The sequence below is a fragment of the Achroia grisella genome, unplaced genomic scaffold (assembly GCF_030625045.1).
Source record: "Achroia grisella isolate CSIRO2021 unplaced genomic scaffold, CSIRO_AGI_Agris_v1 utg413, whole genome shotgun sequence".
In the NCBI taxonomy this organism is placed as follows: Eukaryota; Metazoa; Arthropoda; class Insecta; order Lepidoptera; family Pyralidae; genus Achroia; species Achroia grisella.
The window spans coordinates 2,748,057-2,764,951 of record NW_026712846.1 but is presented as its reverse complement, the minus strand read 5'-3'; the positions used below and the strand labels follow the sequence as shown (position 1 = coordinate 2,764,951).

General features: G+C 31.1%; 1 protein-coding gene across 1 annotated transcript in view; it reads right to left on the bottom strand.

Annotated features, from left to right (window-relative positions):
* Positions 1–16,895, bottom strand: part of LOC131844815 (uncharacterized) — a 164,714-nt gene that overhangs the window by 17,681 nt on the left and 130,138 nt on the right. The window lies entirely within an intron of this gene.

Below are 16,895 nucleotides of genomic sequence, written 5' to 3'. Positions count from 1 at the left end.
TAGAAATAAAGAAAATAGAAACAGACATATCATCAAAATCATCTAGTTCCAAAACTCCACAAACTAAATACAGCTAGACAAGTGAGGGACATATTTAAATATACTCACTTAAACACCAAGACCAATACAATTAGACATACTCAATACTCATAAATGCAAAGTATTTTATTGTGAGGAGTTCGACTACTGATAGAAGGTGAGGCAGTGTGTTGTATTATACATCAAACTCGGCAGAATAACAACAAAAACATCATAGAAAAAATTGCAAGGTTGAATATTTGCAGAGTTCATGCAACAAGTATTGTTATTGCTATTTCCCTCCTTTAGGGATTTCTCCGTAAAGGAGAGCGGGCCGCACATTTTTTCCGGGAATAAAATTTAAGGAGAATAAAACTTTAAAACTATATGTCTCCACTTTTACAAGTACAAAATGCACAAATTAATATATCTTGTAATTTATATCAAATGTGATTTATTAAATCTAAATTGTATAGAATGTAAAGAGGAAAGAAATATGATATTTTCCCTAAAAACGTAGGAAATAAGAAATCCATATTGAACAACGTATTACTACATTATTTCTTCAAGAATTCAATTGAAATAATCGTGAGCAGATGATCATAAAGCCAAAAATTATTTTCCAGTTGATCAGATATTTTGAGTGAAGTCCTCAAGTATTGTGCGATCTAGTGGAAACAAAGTTGGGACAGACTCTGAGTTTCCAACACGCTTGTGCACTCAGCGGGCAACTTGAGCTGCCTGAGCCGACCGAAAGCCGAGCGAATAAATGGACGATGAATAAACTCTCGGCTGATAAATGCCACAGATGGGACAACGGGAGTTTGTTCGCGAGAATTCCAAACAGTACCGATAAATATAGCAGTATCAAACTTCTGAAGTGTTTCGCTAATAGAAAATTACTTCTATTGCCGACAATTCGAAACAAAAACAATTTTTTTTCTATCACTTTTTCAAACAAATCAAAAGTTCAAGAAAGTAATAGGAAAAAAAAGTCCTCTGAAATTAATGTTGTTAAAACATACAGTTGTCTTTATATTAATATTAAAAGAGAAAATAATAGATTGTCTGTAAAATTTATTGTAATTTATGTTACAAAAATCAAGCTTCAGATTCAGTTCTGAAAAGAGTATGTAAAGAGAGAATTTGAATTATCTTACATACATTAAACTATGTTTGTTAGTCTCGTTAAAACTCAAGAACGACTATTTGATTCGTGTTCGATTTATTTTGTTAGTATACTATACTTGTTACATTTTTTTATCCTTTTTGTATATATGTTATATATTTTTATAAATGCGAGTGACATAGAATATCATTAGACATTGATTCAAATTCCCAGAGCTTTTTAATTATTCAATCCTGATGTCAGCGTGATGAGGCATTAAGTTGGTGACTCGTCGACGGGTGTCTCACATCAAGTAGAGTAATGGTGGATGCCATTACTATTATGTCTCAAGCTTCGTACTTGGAATTGAAAAAGTTTGACAGGCGTTCAGACGTGAGGAGATATTGCTTTGGCTTCAATGTGATTCATGCTACTTTTATTTAAAACGCTTTTTCGAGTTCCGTATCAAATGGGCAAAAATGTAACAGATTGGTGATTGTCCTTTTAAATTTTGAGTGATGATAAAATGAATATCAGTGTGACAAATATAAAAAAGTATGAATAATATCACTACGAGTACATTAGGAAATAGTCTCGTTCTGTATAGACTGCGAATTTTCTTTTTTAGGGCATTTTTCTTCAAATCCGAAGTTTCAACATTTGAATAAAAGCATTACGGCATATTAAGCAACAATCCAAAAATTATAACTCTGCTACGTATAGTACTTTGTCCATGCGTTATGTGACAGTGCAATATCAGTAATTCTAGCATCGGCATCCAGTTCTAGGAACCTTTATGGTGCAACTTTGTGTCCGAATCCGCTTGTCACAATGCCATTAAGCCATATTTCAGTAACTCTAATAGTTTCCAAATCGATAACGTTAGAGTATGTTTCCTTAGCTGGAGCATTCAATGTCGTTTCAAATTTCAAAGCATTGAATTATTCCACAAAGACTAAATGCATCCTGTATTTAATCTAATACTTAGCTAAATATAAAGCTCAAACATATCAACTCTTATTCATAAAAATACAAAAATTATCATTTCGTATACCGTTTGTAACTTATTTAAATTTTGAGAATAAGATTTCGATTAATGGAGCAAGCTAAAGAAAAATAAAGGTATGTAACCTGATATATCAGAAATCTAAAAAGAACCATATTCATACTAGAATTACATTATAGTCAGCCATAAATATATTTAATTATATTTTGAATAATCTATATTCTGCACCTAGTTGCCGCATAAAGGATTCATAAATTATTGTGTGAAAAGTGGAAGCACAACTTGTGTATTCATTCAGATCACTCCGGATGAGTTCATTATTGAATACGTTGTTTACATGCAATAAATGGTTCGCAATAAATTAAACCAAATATTTGATTGGAAATAAATTTACTTAAATTAAGCTTACTAATATTAAAAAATGCGAAAGTTTCTGAACATAGTAGTTAGGTATGTTTGTTACTCTTTTAAGAATATATTAATATTATTGGAAAAATACGAAGTTGAAATATATATTTAACCGATAGCATAAAGTTCTTAAAGTTCAATAATGAAGTTCTTCGTATTTATAGTTTTAGCGAGAACTTTGATCCAGTTATTTTTAAAATATAATACTTTAAATTAAAAAACACAGTAAAATACGAACGTATACACGTCGTACGCAGTATAATTTTACGAATACGAGTACGAGTACGTTTTCTTTGACCGATAAAGTAGTATATTTAGACGTACCTATAATTAGTAGTAGAGTTATATTTCCTCTGAGCCGGTATACTTTCTGAAAATATATGCTAAGAGTATAAAACTAGTTCTGGAATTAAGAATATTACATGGACGTATTCAAAATTAGATTTATTACAATATATATTTACTAATCAAAGAATATAGAAATTTTGAAAAATATCGAAATTTGGAACTCGTATGAAATTGTCTAAGAAATTTTATAATCTATTTAGTAATCGTCGATACTTGTCACGAAAGAGTTGTAGAACTACTAATAGAGTTGTATAAAGGGTTGCCGTATTCTTTCTAAGAGCTACAACAAAGTTTAAATGTAAAAGTTAGCGTGTTCATGTTCGTATTGAGACAACTAGAAAACGGATTCAGAAAAACGGCTTGGTGAAAAGCTCGCTTGGTGAGAAGTGCGTGCTGGATTGGATTGGAAAAGTTTCATCACGGCCTTTAGTTCAGTTTAGGTGCTAGATGTTTAAGCAAATGCTAGCAAATTGGATAAGTTGTTATTGCGTTTAAGTATTAGCACAGATAAGATAATACAAAATAAAAATACATTACGCTATATGTTGAAAACTAACGGGTTATGTCGTTAGTGCAGCATTGATAGTACCTAATTAATTCGTTTTTCAATTTATAATAACAGAGTATACCATATAAAAAGAGACTATCTATGCTTAAGTACCTTAAATAAATGCGCAAGAGATTGGTTTTATCTTTTATTTATCTAAATTAAAATGTTAATTTTTTCAATTAATGTCTCTCGTAATTTAGCCGGTTACATAGGATATGCGAATGTTAAATACGTAATCGGCTAAATTACGAGAGACATTTAATAACAACATAAATTCAAGTAGGTATTATACATACATTGTACTTATTCAAGGGTTAGTATCTATTTTACCAACAGAAGCAGAAACTAAATATAATTTGTAAGCTGTCAAATTCACAAGGTGGCTGTGACAAACCTTTGAAATTAATTCTTGTGTACAACTCTAGGAAATAGAATTTAAAATGTTTCTTTGGTGCAGCTGTCTGTAGTATTTGCACAAACAAGTCAAGAAATGGAAAATTTCATAGCCTCAGGTAGGAACAAAATTTCGGCATGAGTTCAGACGGTACATAAGAATAAACTTGAGTCGTACTTTACTAATGTGAACAAAAATCTCATTTAGTCGAGATAAAGATTTTGTGACGACTAAAATTTAATTGTTATAAATACTTTTTCGTTGAATCTTATCGCTATTAAAAGAATTTGTACTAACTTTGCTTCTAACTTGTATTAAGTTTACTGGTTAACATGTGATGTAAATTATTCTGAGAATTTCAAAAAATTATATGTCACAATAAATAAAAATAACGTAAAGAGTTATATGTAAATTCTAACTTAATTCTTATTATCGTGACCGTAAAATTTTGCATAGATCTACATAATGTTTAAGATGAGATGGAGGAAAGAGGGGAATTTTTACCCGACCATATAAACAAAGCAGCAGGAATAGCTTAGTAGCTTCAATAAGTTAAAATCTATTCAAATATCGAACAATGCTTTAAAAGTAATCAATAAAATGGACGTTAATTTACTTCCTGGGTCCAACATTAATTACAAAAAGTTTACTAAAAACAATTTACGGTGCTTAAAATCTTTCTTAAATTTGTTTTCGTTCTTTGAAATTACTTAAAAATATTGGCATATTTTGATGTTTATCAAGCTGGAAGAACACGAAACTTTGTAAGTAGATATTATCGAAATAATTTCATTGACAATAAAGCTGTAATCATTTTCATGACTTTAAACTTCCTATCCATTATATACTGTTGGACACATGTCTAAATACTAAGCCATCGTCATGTACCGACTTTCTAAAATGGTTTCGAGATCAGCACTTTCGCATATTCTACACAACCATATATTTCTTACATTCATTATATATATTACCACAAATACACTATAACATTACTTTATTACAATATAAAGAATCTTCTTGTGTCCTTGAAAAATAGAACTGTACTTTTACAATTCTGCAATCGCCAATAAATTTCTTGTTGAATTTGGCGAGACGCTAAAAGTAACCCGTCGCAAACCCTTAATGAAAATTAATTACCATTCTCCCAAGATTCCTTCGAAGGCTTACCGATTTAATAAAGTTATTGCACCCTTGTAGATTTCTTCGAAAGCAATTTAAAGGATATTGTTGGAAGAGAAACACTTTTCGTTAGCTGTCATCAGGTTACATCGTACACTATTTGATATTTTATCACCAAACTTTGACTTGAAAGATAATAATTAATTTCAGGAGCTATAAAAGTAGGCAATACCATGTACTTTACTCCACCAATATTTTGGTTAGATATAATAATTCTAAGTGTCTATGGTTATAGATGATAGTACACAATCTGTGACACTGATTTATTAAGTATCTATCCTTTTGACCTCTCGTGCAAGATTTATAAACAAAATTGACAACCGAAAGAAACAAGACCCAGCGCGTAATGGCGCATAATAAATGAGTAAAATAATAATATTTTTATAGATGTTATACCGGCATTGTCGGTTTCATAATTGGTTTACTGATCCCTATTTTATATTTTTCATTACGCGCTAAGACCGAGGCATGATGCCAGATTTACGAGCAAACTTTACTGCCGCGACAGCTACTGTTGCCGCTTTAATCTTAACGAATTAAGAGGCGGCTCTTGATAAGAATCACAAAGTCGTATTCTACCGTCAAATTTTGTTGTTTTTATTATCATTTTAAATTGGACATCAGTATCTATTCTGCTGTTGATTTTTCATGTAATAAGTAATAACACGATTGTGATAAACAATTTATCGAAGGGGACTTTTTCTAAAGTACTTTGTGTGGATAGTTATAAGCTCATCTGGAATGTCAATGCATGAGGACCACTACTGGCTTAATATGAAGACGTGGTGTTTTTGGTGTAGATCATATTATGTATGCGAATATTACTAGTTATCAGCAAGTGGGGCGTCAGCTTGTGTGTCATGCAGAACTAAATTGTGCGTAAAATTCATGATAATTTCTATTAAGATAAACTAACTGGTTTATGCACTATTTGAATAAAGTTATATAAAACGTCAGCATTTACTTTTTAGCTGATTATACTTGCATGGTTCGCACACATAGGTTCAGTAAAAAGAAAGAGTAATATCTTTGGACACTAAACTCTTGTTTGAAATCGAGTTGGCATGGTTCCCGAGAATTCCAACTTGAGTGGTAGTAATTTGAGCCGACACTAATATTCTTGTTTTAGTTAATAGCTTCGTTAGCTCTGAAAATATTGCATCCACTTTTATAAGTCTAGCGTTAATGGCTGGCTATCGGCTTACCCGGATATACTGGGTGATTCCACTGAAGGAGATAGACGTTCATTTGCCATTTTCTATAATGGAATCGAAGGGGCTGTGAATGTAATCTAAAGTATTTTAACCGATTAAATCGTCATTGTAATCGATTATACTGTTTTTGTAATGGTCTATTTCTGTTTTATGCTCATCGAAGAAATATTCAAATACAGTGATATCTGTCTCATTGCGTGTCGAGTCACTGCCTGCATTAGCATCAGAATCATCATCGCTGCTTTGTATATAAAAACATCATAATAAAGTTTATTCATATAATATTAATGAGCTCCCTGTATTGATTTTCGGTTTTGATCAAATTTAATAAACGTATATCATTACATATTTATACGTTCAGTATTATTAACATGCATTGGCTTACTTGTACTGAGAGATCAGCTAAAGAGAATTAAGATGATTTGTTATTGTCTCTAATGTAATGGAATGGGTCACGATTATCACAGTCTTTTTCTTTTATGCTTATTGATAAGATATTCAAATGTAATGACATCTTTATCTGAAAAGTATATTCCAATATTACTCGTGCAGTATTAAGATTTTTTTTAAATTAGCTTGGTTTTTCCGGGCTATACTTGCTTATTTTACTAGTCAAAATAAAATTAGAAATTGTTTATAACTGTAAATCCTAATAACGCAACCTGATTCGTTGAGGATGTTTTAATTTCAAATAATATTACATTGCCAACTACGCTGTAAACTTCACTAATTTCTTTCTTATGTCTTTAATATAAGTTATGTCGTTATGACATTAAGCTTAGTTAGTTCTTTTACAAAAAATCGTCATTCAAAACATGCCGTATTGTATGAAAATTTTTTTCGTTACCACATACATCATCCTCATGCATCTTTTAAAGTAATCCACGCTTGGTCAAACCACGCGTGTTTAAAATTATTCCCATAAAAAAGGGAAATATAATATATATAAATTAAGATGATGATAATATTGTACATTGTAGACTACTGTGTCGCCTCATATTCTTATTTATAAAGCCGACTGTACTACATGGTTCTCATTATACGTACACTGCAGCTATGAATATTCACGAGGCCCGTGATCTGTCGTCCACTCCCACAGACCGTTCTGACTCACTGAGTTTTGCATATTGACTCATATCTACAATATACATTCATACACCTAACCATGGTAGGCTGTTGGGGAGCAGATTATTAGAAACGGAGCCATGACCATAGGGTCTCTAGTCTTCGTTTACATTATATACAATTTATCTTTCAGTCAAATTTCTTTTAAATCCATTTGGCATTTTGCATGAATAAGTAACAAACAGATACACGCACTTTATTTATATATTACGAGTATGATTTCATTAACTTTTGTTTTATGAAACAATTAAAATGAATTTCAGTAGAAATAAACGTAAGGTCTCTACTTGTACAACAAAGGTCTGAGGGTCTTTGATGTAACTGGCATACCATTAGTAATTCCGTTGTAATATTATCTAAAGTTATAATTACACAAAATGTATGTAGGCATAGTGCTGCTTGCAGATTTATGCGACAAACTACATTAATGCAAATACACGTTTACACTAGTAGGAGTATTTCCACTTTGCTATCTTCAAACATGACGGAAAACATTTTTATTTATTTGTGAAATACGTCAGATAAAGTTTGGTACTATGGAATACTGTAAAAGCGGCTCTGAATATGTTACTCTGTTACAGAAAATTTACGTTTAAAACAGATTAAAATTGTTGGATTTGCGACTATGTGTATGCCGTTTGTTTCAGTTCAGTTAACAGTCAACAAATATAGTTAAAAATTTTTATACGGTCACATAAACTTTTTTATAAAATTGGAAAGGTACGTAAACAACTGACGGTCTTCCTAATGTGCTTTCCATCAGGAAGACCGTCAGTTCTTTACGTACTCCTCGTAACTCCATTGCCCATCTACATGATCAACTCAAGGGACATCATATAGTTATATAATTTGCGTCAAGATGTCTGTGGTAACTCTGCTTATTTAGGACTAAATTTTCAAGAAACCGAAACCGGAATTTTCACCAACACTGCTTACAACGCAAGTTGCGGGACCTAGTGGAATATAATAAGAGAAAATGTCGAGACAGAGATATCCACATATAGCTCTACAGTCTACCTTAGTCAAAATCTGTTACAACGACTATAGTTTAGAAATAGATTTATAACCCCGCGGGATGACATTGTCACAATTTTTAACCGTAACCAGAAAAGTCTTTGAATTATTTGTTAGGCACTGAAATGAGACGAGGCACGTAACACTATCTTTTGGTGCCGGTAGTATGAATATGCTAATGTGATTTCATATTCAAGAGTCTCTGAAACTGGTTCGTGTATATGAGACAAGTTAATGAAGCGAGAGATTATTGTGTTAAGATAGAGTAAAATGTCTTTAACATACGGTTCTCTCCCTACCTCATAATCCTTGACGGCAATCCTTAGCATCAGTATGAAGATGATAATTGGATGCCTATAATAACATACCAAATCAAGTAAAAATAATAATATGTATATTAGGTAAATTTTTGATTAATTTAAAAATTATAATTATGTTTATATTTCCTGTTCATACTTAAATCTTCCTTGCAAATAGTATTTCAGTTTAAAACTTATATACTTTGAAATCGAGAGACAATGTGCAAGGAAATTAATTTAGTAGTGAATAGAATAGGAATAAAGTTTAGGTCAATATATCTCTCCCCCCCTTATTTATAAGCGGCGTAATTCAGTAACGACTCAAACAATACCCTTGAGAAACTCAATTTACTGCCGGCACAGAATACCTAAGTAACTAAATTGTAACAGCAAATCGTGATACTAACGATTTCATTCTTGTGAGAATGAAATAAATTTCATAACGATAAACGAGCTTATTTTTTAATTCAAGAGAAAATACAAAGGAAACGAAAACAAAAAAAAATGGAAAAGAATAATGAAATTTCTTTTGAAAATGTGAATTTTGCAGATGTACTCTTCTTCTAAAAGCAGCTTTTAAAGTAAATAAGACATGTCACCATAGTCGACATGCTGAAGTATTTACCATTACTAACTTATCATTAACTAGCTTTTGCCCGCAGCTTCGCTCGCGTTAATTTAACCCCTTAGGGGTGGAATTTATCAAAATCCTTTCTTATGCATAAAGCTACTATGCCTACGTCATAGTAGCTTTATACTATGCCTACGTCATTTTTTTTTTTCACGTTTTCCTCTTATTGATTCTTATGACTTTCTAATATAAATAGTCTTTGTATTTTCCCCCACTGTTGTTACACGTAGAAAATGAATCATTTATAGAATGTAATGCATATAAAGTACTTATAATCAATAGCCCTGGTGGTCTAACGGTTTGACACATCGTCTTCTGATGGTTGCAGGTTGTATTCTTCCACGACACAATCATTTGTATTCAAGTGTATGACTGTTGTTATATTATTACTGGTTATTATCTAAATATGTTTAGTAAAATATATTTAAAAAAAAATATAAGTATTTCTATCAGTTGTTTAGTACCAAATTGGTTAATATACCTAAACTCAGGTAAGTTTGGGACTAGATATGTCTCTGTGTGAAGTTTCCTGGAATATTATTGTCATTAATTAATAAACATAATCGAAAACATACTTGTACCCCACTATGTGATTTCCGACAATGTAATCTTTATAAGTCAGTTACAATTTGTTGCATATTTGGTGAGGTTACATTACTCCGCACAAAATTACTTAGATATCGCATTTCAGGAATATTAGTGACTTTGAGTAATGAATAATACCCTCACCTTGAAGGGTCGGAACCTTAATTGAAAATGTACAAGTGTATATCCAGTATATTTGATGACTGTGGTTTTTAGATCTGTTATGGCATTCGCGCTATAGATTATATTCACGTATGTTATTCAGATTATAACCAATATCTCTTGTGGTTGAAATTAATTCAATTAATTAATATGTATTACATTAGTCTAATAAATCTATTTCATTTTGTTATCTTATACTTAAAAATCTCTTTCTTAGTGATATATTATCTAAAACATACACTCCTACATTTTAACCCTTCTACCACCAACCCCTATTTTTATGTCGATGTTAGTACTTCAATTTATATGGTAAAACAATGTTTGCCCGGTCAGCTAATTAATGAATAAATATACTCGTGAAAAGAAGTTAAAAAGTACCTTTAATGAAATATATTTAAAAAATATATATTTACTAAAAAGTATAAACACTATAAAATTGTTTCTTATATTATTAAATTATACTTAAGGTCCTGTACCACTTTCATCGAAATAAACATTTGATTTTATTAGTAAATCCTACTGTTGCGTTGACTGACATTAAAAAATATTCTTAGTGTTACATTTCTTGTTGACTTTTGGTATTTCTGCGATCCATTTTGCTGTACACAAAGGTATCGTGTCGATCTTAATAGCCTATTACAGTTCGAAGAAGTCCGCCTTATTAGCTGTGAGCGTCGAGCTAGTGTAATCGCATAGTCCAATCGTTAGTGTTACGTAAAAATGTACAACGTCATACCGACGCTCTGGGAAAAAATCTCATTGCAGATTGTTACTAGGATGGAGTTGCTTATAGACCTCGATAACATTTATATTAGCTTGGGAAATGTTATTGTTTATATAATTACTCAAAAATTTTGGTGTATTTTGAAATTATAGAATAAATAAAAGTTTACTGTTGGGAAGAATGAATTTAAACACTTTGCATAGTTTTTGTTTCAAAACAAAGTATATATTCGTAATATAATCTAATATTATATTACGGACGCCTGTGTAGGTAAGGTTCCCAACCTTGACGTTTCGGGTTTGATTGAGTTGTAACAAGCAAAAATGATGTTGAGATTTTTTACCGATTTCAAATAGAAGGTTATCCATTCAACTTCATAACTTTTGTTCTAATTCATTGAACCCAAGGTTATATATAAAATATGTAATTACTATTGACACCTCCACACCATCGTCGAGGAGATCTTTGGGAGAGGCCTTTGTCCAGCAGTAGACGTCTTACGGGCTGCGATGATGATGATGATGATGATGATTGACACCGTGATTGAAAATCGTGTGATAATCGAGAATATTGTAATAGATTTTTAAAGAAACCTAATAATATAAATAATGCAAATCTGGGAGATGGCAACCCTAACTGTTCCGGTACATATACTACAACTCTGATTAAAATATAGACACGTAAGCACATATGTGGTATACATACACAATTAGGGGTTCAGTAACAGATGGCGAAGTAACTAACCGTGAACGCGTCACGTAGAAATCCACTACTAGATTTTCGCCTCTAATATAATAGAAAACGAGGGAATTGCGAGGGAAACGGATATGACAAATTATGAGTGTTTTCAGCGTGGTTAAGCAAAGGGCCTGTAATCTTGACAATGGCGCACAAGTTATTTTCTACCAATTTCATACGGAAGGTTCGCGAAGCATAAATTTTAGTAGCAAGTTGTGTAAGTATAATGATAAGGGTTTAATACTCGTATTTTTACAGTCTACAATTTTAGATTAAATATGCGTAAATATTATATACCTAACTACGAGTTTAGTGTAAACTAAAAAATAATGAAATATTATATAAGAAACAAATTTTTTGCCCCATTAGTGGTAAACACGTACAAAAAGGATTTTCTTTCTGCAATTTGTTTTGTCTATAATAGTCATGGAAACATCTACTTATGAAGTTGTTCAATTCCTGATATTCCATGTTAAAATTATTTTGCTAAATAATTTTATATTTTATTTATAGTTCCCAAATAGAGGTTTTTTTCAATCCAACTATCATTATATTTATTCATTTATCTGTTATGTGACATCTTCATACATTGTGAATAAATTTTATTGAATAAAAATTTAATGTTAATATTTTAGTATCTATTTAGATCATATAATTTCATACTATCGTCACCTATCACATTCATATCTCTTAAAATATCATATAATATCCATTTCATTAATATTACACACATATGTAATACCTACATAATAAAGATTTTAAGTTAAACAAACTGTACTTTATGTAAATTGTTATAAATATGATACCTTTATATTCTTTATTCAATATACTGAAAAATTTAATAACACAATAAATAAACAAAATAATTACACTTAATTAAATAAAACAAATTCCTGATCTGGCATGTTTCTTGCGTTGTTAATAATTAGAACTCCAGTACTCCGTTTACTAAATAAATGATTTGGCGTAATATTCTGAGTAAGCACTTGAATTGCTACATACTTACTCCATATTGATAAATGCACAGAGTTCTTTTTCTACGGGAGTGCCCATGTGCGTCCATTATAAACGTTTTCCCATGGACTGATTATTACTTATCCTTATTACGTCTTTCGATAAGTCGTGTTTATAGAGTTTTGGGTATGTAATTGTCTATGTTGAATCAATAACATATCTCGTGATGAACTCAGTTAAACTCAGTAAAAAAACACATATTGTTTGTTTAGTAAGAGGTACACAGTACTGCTTTTTTTCAAATTTATTATGCAATTTTCTCGTGATAATGTTACAAACAGACAAATTGTAATAACGGCTAATTTGATTTCATACAGTAATATTTTGCCGGAAATTGTAGCACTAGCAAAGAATGTACTTGCATGCAGTATATATATTAACCCGTTGCTATTTTGCATGGCGTGTGCCACACTTTTGTGGTGTAAAGAAGGCGTAAATATATTTTATTAGGTTATTGTATATGTTAGATTGAAATCTGGGCTTATGTGGGATAATATTTCCTACACACGTCGGGCATGGCGTCGGTTGTAAGGAAAAGTTGTTAAATGAAAAAGTAGACGTGAAAGTATGGCCGACTATAAAAAATGTGCGTGCCACGTCTCGTTTCACGCTTGTATGAATTTAAATTTAGTGGATATTCGATTTTTTATAGCCGTTTTGTGTTCATGTGAATGAATCCTGGCTATTCATTTATGGAACTTTATCAGCGTAAAACGAAGCACATGTAGGTAACTAAATACATATACGAACGTTTAAAAAGTTCAGTGAAATATACTAGAAATAAGTTTTAACAAGCAATGAACATTACTGTTCATGTATGCTTGTTATTGCCATCAGGTATAATTTCTAGCAGCATCCTAGTTCTGTTCACGTATAATATTATTGTCATTTGTCATCAGGTAGGCGATGAACTTGTTTGTCATTCTAGTTAAAAAAAATATAGCATAAGCTTATGAAAAAATATATTTTCTCCAAGTAATCGTAGTGAAACTTTTCTTACGAAAATATTTAGAAACTTCAATCAAGTATAATACTCTTGCAGAAATTACTTCATCGTCATTATTATAACCTATAAATTAGTTGCACTACCGGGTATAAGCCTCTCTTTTTAAAAAGATCATTCTATTACCACGTAGGCAAACTCTTCTTACCACCATATTCACTTCACACAGTGTTATACTTCATTCAAGTATAACACTCTTGCAGAAATAACTTAATCGTCAGTACCATAACCTATAAATTAGTGCTACTACTGGTATAAATAAAATTTTATTCTATTACAACACATTATCACTTTATCAATTTATCAATGTAGTATAGAATTATTATCGCGTATTTGGCGTACTTTAATTACAAAAAGCATTTTCAGAAATGAAATTTATAAGAAATCTAATGTCTATGCGTTTTATAGTAGTTATAGTTTATATGTACATGCGAATGTACATATAAACTCTATATATGTGACGTTTATGGAGTCAATAGAGGATATAATATTGACGATTGCCTCTATCTATATACTAACAGCTATCATAAAGGCTATATAAGGTTACTTTTCTATTATGTTGTACGTAAGCAACAGGATGTTTTTTTACATAACCTCTCTGAAAGTTTGCTACGAGTAGATCGATAACACATTACAAGTCCGTGCCTGTAGCGGCGGCGTTGAGTTAACTACGCATTAAACTTTTATATCATCATAAGTAAGAACATCATTTATATCCCACTGCTGGACATATTCACTAATTATAGACTGACACCGGATTATAATCTAAGAAAAAAGATAGTTTAGGCATGACGTCGTGATAAAATGTATTTTCACGTAAAATTTTATGTACCGCCTTTCAGCCGTTTAGTCGCGAGAAAATAAACAGAATATTGAGTATGCATATGGATATCTCTGCATGAGGATTACTTTTATCACATTGGGGAGGAAGCTTGACATTTGTTGATATCTCAAATTTTCATTTTTCTTGTATTTATTTTGGTTTTTCTCTGGCTGATTTTTACAGCATTCTAAGGAAAATTCTAAAAAAGGAAGAGCGATGATATTAATACAAAAATAGTTAAGTTAAAAAGTTCACTAGAATATGATCAGTTTGAGCTTAATTGACTAAGAAATATCCAATTAAGCAATGTTTAAAAGACTTTCACATTTACATCGTTAGTAGCATAAGAAAGTGAATCAGGAAATATTTATTTCGTTACCTTTTGCCGTTTTAACGAGTCAACGAATCGTCATGAAACTTCATTTATATACATGAAAATAATATACGTTTATTTTCTTAACTTTTGACTCCGAAATGTCTGAATTAATCATCACGAGATTTGTTATGCTTATAAAATTAGTGATGTAGAAAGACAGCAACTATCATAAAATTAAAATACAGACGCTAGATTTTAAAAATGAATTGTGAAATACATAGACATAGGCTTTACGTCCGATGGTCGCGGGTTCGATTCCTCGCACGGCACAAACATTTGTATTCATGAGTATGGTTGTTTGTATCGGTCTGGGTATTTTCTATGTATAATATGTATGTATTTAACAAAAAATAATTATCTATGTATTTGTATCAGTTATCTAGTACCCATAACACAAGCTTTAGCTAGCTTAACTTGGGTCTAGATGGCGCTGTGTGATATGTTTTGAGATTATTATTATTATAGACATTTCTTTGTAAATGCACAAATGCATAAGGTTTTTTGAGAGCATTTTGTAAATGCATGAGGAATCGAACTCGCGACCGTCGGAAGTATGGCGGTATGTAAACTAGTGGTTTAGCATACCACTAAGGCCGTCAAAATCTAGTGAACACTATTATATAAATAAATTTAATGTTTGAGTACATGCTATGACGTCATCTTATTACAGAATTGAGGCTAACGAGCTATGGATAAATAAGCATGTGCTCGTAACTCATGCATTTCTGGAGTTCACATTCTGTTAATAAATTGGCTAAAGTTATTTATTACATACAACTTCATGGAACTTTCGCTATATATCCTTTGACGCGGTTGACTGCTGCTCGTTTGAGGATGCGGCTAATGACTTAAAGCTTTAATATGATTTGAAAATCTTAACGTTGGTTGGTTCAGTGATTTAGTTCAATACTGATTTTTTACGTTATGAAAAGAAATAGGGCCGTCATGGTGCGATTTTATTTATCGCCATAACATGTATCATATAGTAGAATATTTTTATCTGAGGGTTTAATAGAGAGAATATTTGGAGCATTAAAATCATCTGAGTAAATTAATATAGGTAGTAGCTAGTAAAAAAACTTCATATTGAAATTATCCAGGTACATACAAAAAGCATTTTTTTCTTTATTCCTCCATATTATCTGTACTTTACACTAAATATATGTTCAAGTCTTCTAACTGCAACTATTTGAAATTTAGAGAGTTCAAATTATTTTCTTCAGTTTTTAACTGTTTCTTTGAAATATTAATTATGGTCTCCAAGTACACTTACGAGCAATCATTGTTTATCCACTATACGAAAAAAAGTATGTATATTAATTGCAGTTAAAGGTGAGACAGTCACTCATTAGTTTTGGTTTAATTAGTAAAATAAAAGACACGGCTCATAAGTGACTTCAAAAAAAGAGTATAATGTGATAAAAACTATGGCCATTTTTTGCATTTGATCATTAATATGACAAAAGACAGAAAAAGTCTGATTCTTTTGAATTTCATGGATTTCACTTTAAAAATGGCTCTGTGAACAGTACACGATTAGTGTTTTCTATGAGCTAATTAGTAGTTTAAAGCGTTCATACTACAACAACGTTGTAGACCAAATTTGTACAAAGCTAATTGGATTGAACTTTATTTAAATTCTATGAAACTCATTTTGTAGAAGCTATGATTTTAAAACGAGGAAAAAATATTGGTTTAGCTTAATTTTCTTGGTCTGGATGACATATTTTTTAGTAAATGCATAATATTGGTTTGCTTCATTTGTGACTAATGGTGCTGTGACATATGACTCCTTAGGACTCGTTTTAATGTTCTACTTCTTGTGAATTACAATAGCTAAGTCTACAATTGAGTTCATTCGTGACTATGGTGTCGTAAAAGCCATGTGATTGCGTTCTATCTTCTGTGATCCAGTAATAAGCTGCAATTATTGTGGTCATTATATGCTCGTGGATTATATGTTGAAGATCATTGCGAAAACGATTGGTAATGTTAGTATTATTGTTCGTTATTATTACTTTGCTTTGTATGTAACAATTATTGTTTGAAAGTAGGTTACCTTATTCAGTTTTTATGAAAAATAAATAAAAATTAATTTAATAAGTACGATATCAATGTAGTAAACTTTAAAGCTAAATGTGAAGTTAAATTAAGATAAAGGCTTGAAATTTTCAAT